The 8,353-nt window shown below is 44.1% G+C and overlaps 1 pseudogene; it reads left to right on the top strand.

Annotated features, from left to right (window-relative positions):
- The first annotated feature begins 921 nt into the window (after nt 1-921).
- Nucleotides 922-6,929, top strand: LOC120645724 (annotated as a pseudogene).
- The last annotated feature ends 1,424 nt before the right edge of the window (nt 6,930-8,353 follow it).

The following is an 8,353-nucleotide window of genomic DNA, read 5'->3' as shown; positions in this document are numbered from 1 at the left end:
ACGGTTCGCCGTGACGGAAATGGATTCTTTTGGATGAGAGCTGAGTTGCACAGTTGACAGTCCTCAGAGCTTTTGGGAGGTGCTACATCATGAATCGAGTTGGATGCAGCGGAGGATGGAGCGGTAGTGTTTGGGTACAGAAGGTCTGAAACCTCCAATCCTAGATCAAACCTTGACAAATATAATTCAGATGCTTTTGGGTGAAAAACACTCGAGTGTTGGCTAGACGTGCCCGATATTAAACATGGTTTTGCAATGGCCAATGTGTTTGTTTATGGAGTTTTCCATTACTTTTCTGAACTAAGTTACATACAGCCAAGTTTGGCTCACATGCATCTGCAGAGATGCGTTTATTGATAATCAATGCACAACACGAGGATCGTTATTAATTGCATATGAGATCCTTTTGACTTGAGCACTGGTCGATCAAGCTTGCAGGGTATACACCATGAGATCAGATATGTTGTCCATATTCACGGCTTCTAATGTAGACACCGTGTTATCCCATAAGACAAGGTATTTATGTCAGTTCGATCTGTTAGGAAAAGTATCAAAATTTGAGCACAACAAAAATTATACATAATGTGTTCATTGTTTTTTTTTGGAATTTCTATGAAATGGATTTTGTAAACTACTGAATCAGTTGCTATCTGAGCGTTGCTCAATTGACTAAGTTTCTTCTGGTGGAAGGCCAAGTCTCGGACTCAGCAGGATGCTTGTATTGATTGCTTCTTGTTGTTTTTGTGGTAGACAACATGTTAATCGACAACCAGATGCCTACGGTGATTTTGTCAATCACAACTTCACAAGATCTACTGGCTTAGTAGACAGCTTTTAGCTATTTCATTGGCCATCTGCATCCAGCTCATGCCATGATGAGATGTATCTTTATTGTTTCTGGTGGTCGTAGTGGACGCGCACATGAGTTCACGTGCAAAAGATTTGTTTGTTGACATTGCATTTATGGCTGTATGTGAGCAACAATGTTAGGCTGCCAGCGTGCCGATGAGATGCTTCTGAAATTTGAGTTTTTTTTTATTGAATGTTAGTTGGAACCATATCATACTAAAGAGAAACCACGCAGAGAAGGCGTCTTCCCCACATCGCATATCGCCTTCCACTACTGCCTACCAAGAACCTAATCACACCACAACAACCACTGAGAGCTAGCATGGCTTCCATTCAATCATGACTGGCGCGATGAGCACCCTCCTGTCCAAGCTGGGGAACCTGCTCACGGATGAGTACAAGCTGCAGAAGAGCGTCAGGGGTGAGATTATGTTCCTCCAAGCAGAGTTTTTGAGCATGCAGGCTGCTCTGGATCGACAAGGTCTCTGAGGCTCCTATTGATCAGCAACCTGACATCCAAGTCAAGCTTTGGGCAAGAGAGGTCAGGCAACTGTCCTATGACGTCGAGGATAAGGTTGATATTTTCATGGTGCGCATAGACCGTGGGCTTAAGGAGTTGCATGGTCTCAGGGGCTTCATCGATAGAAGCATGGATCTCTTGACCAAGGCCAAGATCCGCCACAAATTAGGCACTGAGATTAAAGATCTAAAAAGAAGCATCAAGGAGGTGAGCGAGCGTCGTGATAGGTACATGGTTCATGTTGCTGCCAAGCCTACGGATGTACCTGTTGAGAACCTTCGTATTTCAGCTATGTACAAAAGGGTAGCAGAGCTCATTGGCACTGAAGATAAGAGCAATGAGCTTATTGATAAGCTAATGAAGTGGGATGAGTCATCGAAGAAACAGCCGAAGAAAGTCTCTATTGTTGGTTTCGGTGGATTAGGCAAGACGACACTTGCTAAGGTGGTGTATGACAAACTTAAAAAGCAATTTGACTGTGCAGCTTTTGTTTCGGTGTCTCTCAATCCTAATCTAGAGAGGATTTTCATTGACATGCTCTGTCAATTAGGGAATAATAAAAATGTCATAACCTGTGGCACACAACGACTTATCAATGAAGCAAGAGATTTTCTTCAAGACAAGAGGTATGTTTGAGCCTATCTCTATGTATATGTGTATATTGATTTAATCTAATTTTCCATCACTTTTTCTAGCCTAGTGTTCTAACTTGACCAGCATATTCTTTAATTTCAAATAATCAATTAATTTAAGAATAACGAATTGTAAAAGTGTTCAGGGAGATGATTATATCCAGTCATGTAGTATACCATAAACGAACGTTTCCTTTGAATAAGAATAGATGTGAAATCTCCAGTTTTAACTACTTAAAGATACCATACAGAGACATAATAGAATATATTTTATAATTTTTTTAGATATACTCGATGTATACAGCATGTAGTATAGGGGCCCTCTATATTTGTGTACACATATACCTTTAAAACAACACATTCCAAATGCCTACAAAACAACACATTCCAAATGCCTCGTCACGGCCGGGTCCAAAATGGAACTGGCGGTGATAGATGCCATCACCGTTGGATCGTATTAGGGCATTACCGCCTGTTTGTAAACACGACTATCACCACCAGCGTGATGCAATGTCACCATAATATATTTTCTTCACTATCTTACTATCCTCTCCCATCTATTTCTTCTCCCTCTCCCTGCCACTCCCTCCCCTTCCCCACAGCCATCTTCCTCCCGCCACACATCCTCTGCTTCACGCTCCCCCTCTTCCACTCCCCCGCCGCCATCTTCCCATAGCTGCCCATCCACTCCACCTGGATCCTGCTTTCCCTCTGCTCCTCCCTACCCTGTAGCCCATCCGCTCCTCCCAGCCGCGTAATCTCCCTCGCCCAGGAGCCGCAGTGGGGGTGGGCAGGTGACCCTATGCTACAACGGCGGCCGGGGATCGGTGGGAGGGCGTCCACCTCCTCTATGTGGCGGTGTGGCACGGCGGCGGGTGCGTTGGGCTGGGCGGGAAAGCGCGAGGTGTGGCCACGCTGACAAGCACGTGGGCCATCGCGGGCGAGCGTGTGGGGTGGCACATTGGCGGGCATGCAGGGCCAGGCGAGCAGGCACGCGGTGTGGCCGCGCAGGCAAATGCATGGTGCGGCGCGTCGGCTGGTGAACAGGGCTACACGGCGCGGCGCTGCCATGCAGGTCACGACGTGGTGTGGGCTGCTTGTTTTTTATTTTTGGAAAAATTTTCTCTTGGACATCGTTAAATCGTGGCCTTTGCCACAAGCCCCTACAAAATTATGTCTTTGCCATAGACCATTATAATTCTATGTACATTTGCTTAAAGACATCATGGCTCATATAATATCATTTCCTTCTCAAACTGGTCACAAAACACATGAATCTGAACGGAAATACCCTGGAGTCTCCTCCTGCGGAAAAATCTCGCTCAGGTACCTTGGAGTGTCCATGTTTCTTCCCTGGTTGCCAGGGTTGGCCGCGGGGAGGAGCTGCTGGCAGAGCAGGGCTCACTAGTGCAGAACATGGCTTTAGTCCTGGGCTGCAACTACCTTTAGTCCTGTTTTTTGAACCGGGATTGGCAGTCCGGGACTAAAGGTCCCCGATCTTTGGTCCCGGGTCAAATAACCGGGACCAAAGGGTCATGTGGCAAAGTAAAAAATATTCTGCGCAACCTAGGACTCGAACCTGAAACATCTCGGCTCACGCGTAGCTTCTTTATCACCCCACCTACACAGCGCATGTGAGCTTGGATGGAATGCTTTCCCTTTATACTAACACATGAAGACACCTTTGGTCCGGGTTGGAGCCACCAACCGGGACCAAAGACCCCTTTGATCCGGGTTGAAACCACCAACCGGGGCCAAAGGGGTACCCTTTGGTCCGGGTTGGTGGTACCACCCGGGACTAAAGGCCCCTTTGGTCCCGGTTGGTGGCTCCAACTGGGATTAAAGACCCATTTCGTCCCCTAGCGTTGGAACCGGGACTGAAAACCCCTTTAGTCCCGGGTCCAATACCAGTCGGGACAAATGTGAAAGACCAAAGACCATTTCTGTAGTAGTGGCTGCCACCAGCTGTCGAAGCCGCCGGGGATGCGCATAGGAAGGGCTGATGGAGGAGGAGGCCTGCTTCCGGCCGGGGATGCGCATGGAGAGGACCTCTAGAAGAGAAGGGCCGGCGGCGGCCGTCTGAGTCTCCAAATAGGAAGCATCGCGAGCCTCCCAGGCCCCTTGATGTGTCGTGTGTGAGGGGGAGAGAGAGACGTGGGGAGGGGATAAGGCAAGAAGTGTAGACTCATTATTTCATGTTGCTCTCCAATTAAATTCAATAGTATAATAGGTGTGGTGTCTTCCAGCAAAGAGGTATGATTTTGTAATGTCCCTCAGCAAAGACTCACTTTTGTAGTGGCCTGTGGCAAAGGCTGTTGGACCATATCTTCATCGCAAAAAAGGAGAGGTAAAAAGCATATTGGAGCTGATGCTTCATTGATCACATTCTCTCAGGCGCAGGGGAATTCTTTAGTAATGCCGTTAGATTAGATCACAAACAAGGGCGCACCATATATAATATTCAATCTCCCCAAGTCAGTAGTTTTGAACTTTTGATCCTAATGTTCCCACCTGTATAGATGCCCAGACTACATTCTGAGTTCTGAGTTGGATAGTTAAGAAAATTTCCCTCCAACATATGCCATTAAGGATTTAAGGACCTTGTTTTGTACTCAAATATAATTATATTGACTGTGCATTCTTGGCAACTTTCCCCCAATAGACCTATCACAATGAATAGGATCGAAAATGAATGTGGGGAAGTAATTCATATGAATAGTATTTTATGGACAATTGAATGTTGAATACAAAAGGTACATTTAGTATCCGCAATATTGAAAATTCTCTACAACATGTTGTTAGTTATATCTCATTTCACTATTTTTTATCTCATGATAATATTCTTGCATGCTTGGAAGTTATCTTGAAATTTTTGTGACTACCTCTTGTACATGTATACATTTTATATTCCATAGCTCAATCATTCTCCGACAAACAAACCAAATGTCAAGCTTCTACTAATATATGGTCTCTTTGGCACACCCTTATAGGTATCTGATTGTTATTGATGACATATGGAACACTTCTGTGTGGAAGATAATCCAATGTGCTTTCATTGACAATGAATGTGGAAGTATCGTAATTTCAACAACTCGTAATCTTGATGTTGCTGAAAATATCGGTGGTGTCAATCAACTACAGCCTCTTTCCCTTGGTGACTCTAGCTAGAAAGCTATTCAACCTCAGAATATCCGACACTGAAGAAGATCAATGTCTTTCGAATAAATTTTACTGAAGTATCTACAAAGATTTTATGGAAATGTGGAGGTGTACCTCTAGCTATCATTACGATAGCCGGTATGCTGGCCAGTAAAAAGGGAATGCAAAACATACATCACTGGTCCAAGGTGTGCAAATCTCTGGGTTCTGGGCTGGAAGATAGTCCTGATATAGAGAATATGAGAAGAATACTATCAATTAGTTATTATGACCTGCCTCCACATCTTAAAAATTGCATGTTGTTTTTAAGTTCATATCCAGAAGATTATAAGATAAGGACAAAAGAATTGATATACAAATGGATGGGTGAAGGGTTCATCCTCAAAGAACAGGGGATATCCTTTTATGAGGTAGGTGAGGATTATATCAATGAGCTAATCAACAGAAGTATGATTCAAGGATCAGATTATGACCATGAGAGCAAGGCAGTTGCGTGTCGAGTACATGATATGGTACTTGATCTCATCACACGCTTGGCAAATGAGGATGGTTTCCTGGCAACAATACATGAACAACAGCCCGGGTGTCAACAAGAAAGGATACATCGATTGTCCATCCAAACCAGCAATGAAGAGGATGTCAAGCACTTATCAGCTGGAAACTTGTGCAATGTGAGGTCACTTATTGCTGATGTGTGTCCTGATGACGCCTTTCATTGTTTGCGAACCGTTTCAACCTTTCCACTCTTACGTGTACTATGTTTAAGTGGCTGTTGGGGAGTGTGCAATATGTGCTTCAAGGAAATCTGCAATTTGATTCACCTTAGGTATTTGGGACTAAGGAATACATTTATCACTGAGATTCCAAAAGAGATCCAGAAGCTACAGCTTTTACAGGTGCTGGACATAAGTGGTACTGGAATACACGAGCTGCCATCAACCTTTGGTCTACTAAGAAAATTGTTATGCTTGCGTGGTGACACTCTGAAAAGAGTGCCGCCTGGGTTCGGAAACCTCAAGTTATTGCAACAGTTGGATGCTTCTGAAATCTACATGGAGTCCCCGTCCATGCTGAATAACTCCTCTGGGCTGACTGAACTGAGGCGTGTGATATTCAGGTTCAACAACTGGGACGACAGCTACGTCAAGCCTTTCCTCCAGTGTCTATCCAGCTTGGTCAGTCTCAAGTATCTAAAAATAACTGGTCCTGAAGTAGTATGTGACTTCAGTTGTTCCCCATGTGACAGGCAAATAATTCTTACGGGACCTCAACAGCTTCAGGAAATAGATATGAGTGACATCACCATGCACACAGTGCCAAAATGGATGTCCGCACTCTCTGCCTTGACCATCCTACAAATCTGCTTATCAACGCTGGGAGAGGAGGGACCTCATGTCCTTGGGAGCATACCATTACTTTCTGATCTTGTCATATATTTGCACAGAGGCGAAGAGTTGGTCATCAACAGTGCTTATCCATTCCCGTCTCTGAGAAATTTTCGAATCGGGTACATCACAAGAGTGGTGTTTGCGAAAGGAGCAATGCCAAGGATTCAAACCCTGGGCTTAGATTTTGGAAGCATGGAGTCAATGGGTCAATCGAGTGACATTGTTGTTGGTCTTGAGAACCTTTCTTCACTTGTGGACGTTACTGTTTCTTTATATGGTTTGGAAGCTAGGCCCGAGGAGCTGAAGGCTGCGAAGGCTACAATTCAAAACGGAGTCAGAATGAATAACAACAAACCCTCATTGTACATACACCACCTCTAGAAAATGGGCCCTTAGTAGCTGTTGGAAACCGGCTTTGGTCCCGATTATCCAACCAATACTAGGGAACCGAGACTGAAGGTCTTGGTCTAGGACACCGGGTATTTTACTCAGTGCCTAAGGCCACCTTTGGTACCAGTAGGAAAGATCAACCGGTACCAAAGGAGCCGCCACGCTGATGCAAAGCCCCTTTGGTACGAACAACTGGTACCAAAGGATATTCCCCCTTTTTCCTAAATCATATTTTATTTTAACTATTTATTAGTGTTTATTCTTCCAGAATTGATATGTACACTACTGTACACCTATTGGCCGTGTCCGAGTTAAAATAATGTATGAAAATAACTAAAAGCTTGCAGGGTATCCACCATGACATCTGATATGTTGTCCATGCATATTCACGGCTTCTAATGGAGACATCGTGTTATTCCATAAGACAAGGTATTTATGTTAGTTCGATCTGTTAGGAAAGGTATCAAAATTTAAGCACAACAAAAATTATAACTTTTTATTTTTGAAATATCTACAGAACGGATTTTGTAAACTAGTGAATCAGTTTTTATCTGAGCGTTCCTCAGTCTGGTGGAAGGTTAAGTCTCGGACTTAGCAGGATGCTTGCATTGATTGCTTCTTGTTTTTAATTTGTGGTAGACAACATGTTAATAATCGACAGCCAGATGCCTAGATGATTTCATCAATCATCACAACTTCACAAGATCTACTGGCTTTGTAGACAACTTTTAGCTATTTCAATGGCTATCTACTTCCAGCTCATGCCGTGATAAGATGTACCTTTATTGTTCCTGGTAGTCGCAGTGGACGCGCACATTCATGAGTTCACGTGCAAAAGATTTGTCTGTTGGCATTGCATTTATGTCTGTGAGCAGTAATGTTAGGCTGCCGGCGTGCCGAGTGCTGCTGACATTTGAGTTTTTTATTGAATGTTAGTTTTTTTACATCATGAAAAAGGTTCCGGCTTCAATCCCCTCTAGAGAGAGACATCAGTCCGCAACTATTACAATCACGCACTCAAAATTTAAACTATACTAAGTGTAAAAGACCAATACATAAAATGAAGGGTCATCTATGGAACGCGAAGAACTGCAAAGCTGAAGATTCTAGAAGCTGGCATGCTTCGACTTGCCGCTTTCTTTGGTCATCAATGTGTTGCCATGAAGCCCACGACTGGAGTCAATCACTACGGGAGCCGGCCAGTTTGCCGTGTGCCAGAAGCCTTTGCCGTGTGTTGCACACGATAAACGACACATGACAAACAGGCGTCGGCAAGCAAACGACACACGACAAACAGGCGTCGGCAAAGAGGTCCTTTACCGTGTGCTATTTAGAGTTTGCCGTGTGCTAAAAAACACTCGGCAAAGAAGTTCTCAGAAAACTAATTTTAAAAATAGGAAACAAAAAAGATTTAA

The sequence above is a fragment of the Panicum virgatum genome, chromosome 8K, assembly GCF_016808335.1.
Source record: "Panicum virgatum strain AP13 chromosome 8K, P.virgatum_v5, whole genome shotgun sequence".
In the NCBI taxonomy this organism is placed as follows: Eukaryota; Viridiplantae; Streptophyta; class Magnoliopsida; order Poales; family Poaceae; genus Panicum; species Panicum virgatum.
The sequence above is the reverse complement of the archived record's forward strand: the minus strand, read 5'-3'. Positions and strand labels throughout refer to the sequence as shown.